This window comes from Pinus tabuliformis, chromosome 4_1 (assembly GCF_031772625.1).
Source record: "Pinus tabuliformis cultivar Carrire ecotype Pingquan chromosome 4_1, CPIR1, whole genome shotgun sequence".
NCBI classification, from domain to species: domain Eukaryota; kingdom Viridiplantae; phylum Streptophyta; class Pinopsida; order Pinales; family Pinaceae; genus Pinus; species Pinus tabuliformis.
The window spans coordinates 842,379,531-842,381,491 of NC_142303.1; the positions used below are offsets into that span (position 1 = coordinate 842,379,531).

Sequence of the window (1,961 nt, forward strand, 5' to 3'; positions counted from 1 at the left end):
TGGAGATAGGATTGTCTGAGGATCTTATCACAAAAATTTCCAAAAATTTCCAGGAAGAGTTGGAGATTGATTTTTCTACAAAAGATTGTTGATTTTCTAGTGGTTCAAATTGCTCCACACAAGGGGTGTGAATTACCCTAGTTGCAGTCCGAGTTGCTCAGAGAGGACAAAGTTCCAGAGCAAGGAGGAATTGTAGGAGGGTTTGATTTGCACAGGAAGTTCGATTTTCCAATTGAGGTCGAATTCCAGAGGGAGGTCGAGTTAATTCCAGTGTGAATTTGCTAGTGATAGGCCTGCACATGTGAGTTGAGTAGAAGCCAAAGGGAAGTTGAATTTCCAGAAGCTTGCTAAATTCCGTCAGGTTTAATATATTTTGATTTTTTTGTCCATGGAGTGTTACAGAGATTGGGGTCTTTTAAATTTTAGTTCTGGCCCGGTTGTCTTTGTATTTGCTCTGTTTTTTTACCAACTATCATAGACGATATATCTGATATTAACCAGTAAGACCGTGGCTTTTTGCTCATGATCGCTGATGTATCCCCTCGGGTTTTTTTTCAAACCTATCTTCCGGCTATCTGTGTATGTCCGTGTTAATTAGGCATATTCTGGGCGCTGGTGGGGTCTGTTTTTTACCCTGTTTTTGGTATTTGGGCTTATCCATATCTCTATTGCACTCACGGAGTATGTAGCTGGGTATTCTGATCCCACTGACAGGAATATGTATTTGATGTATAGAAACTTTTTTAATGAAAAAGTTATGTTTTTTCTGTTGGGAAGAAGTACACCGAAATTCGAAGTGGAGAAAACCCGTTTTGGGTCGAAAGCGGAGTATCTAGCTGGTTATTCTGATCCCCACTGACAAGAATATGTATTTGATCTGTAGAAACTTTTTAAATGAAGAAGTTATGGTTTTTTCTGTTTGAAAAGTACACAGAAATTTTAAGCGGAGAAAACCCGGTTTGGGTCGAAAAACTCCACCAAATGTTATTGAAGAGGTTTAACCGAATCTGGATTCTGCAACGAAATTCATTTTACTGACCTCTTTCTGTACATCACAGTTTTGTTCCCTGTGAATATAAAGTTGTTTGTACCCTCTCCTTCACACTGCAATATCTTTCGCACTATGAAACGGTGGTTGTTCATTCATCCGACCCCAATTGTGCAATATCTTTCGCACTATGAAACGGTGGTGGTTCATTCATCTGGGATGGGAGCATTACAATTTTTCCGCCTTTGAAATTTATCGAATGGGCCTCAGGGAGCATTACAATTTTTCCGCCTTTGAAATTTATCGAATGGGCCTCAGTTACAATTTTTCCGCCTTTGAAATTTATCGAATGGGCCTCAGTTTGTGGCTTTACCTCTGCTTGCCTAAGTAGAGCCATCATAACAAACAAAAAATTTAGGCAGGGTGGACGTAAGCCCCATTCTGTTGGTCGAATGATGATCCGACTAGGTGCATCACTGTGAGAATGGCCAGCTGCTTCGCCGAGCATCACCTGGAAGAGAAGGCTCCACACGTGTCTCAGCCCCGCCCGGTAAGGCGCCAGATGTTCTACAAAGCGAAGATCTGCTCGTTCGAGCTTGCAATTTCTGCGATATTTGGCCCGGGGACTTTCCTCGGCCTTCACTACAAGGTACGACCGAAGCACCTCGCCACCCTGCCTCTCTAGTTGCAAGTAGTCTCGTCCGTCGCCTATTGTCAACAACTTAAATTTAAACTACTTGAAGCATGTGGTATAAATAAATAACAATTTCACTAAATGAATTTCCCTTTGCCCGCGGACATTGTTGAGCAAATGATATTTCGTTCTTTTGTATGGATAATATTGATGCGAGATAATGTGGATAGCCCACCTTTCAATTCAGTGTGCGAATATTGATAAGTTAGCATTGGTAAATCTCTAGTTGTTTGATTAACCTGAGCTCAGTTTTGGAACATGGTTCTTAGGCACTGTTAT

General features: G+C 41.3%; 1 non-coding gene across 1 annotated transcript; it reads right to left on the bottom strand.

Moving 5' to 3' along the window:
• Positions 1 to 1,405: 1,405 nt before the first annotated feature.
• Positions 1,406 to 1,667, bottom strand: LOC149178844 (RNase MRP). Its single transcript, XR_016258946.1, has one exon.
• Between the last annotated feature and the right edge of the window lie 294 nt (positions 1,668 to 1,961).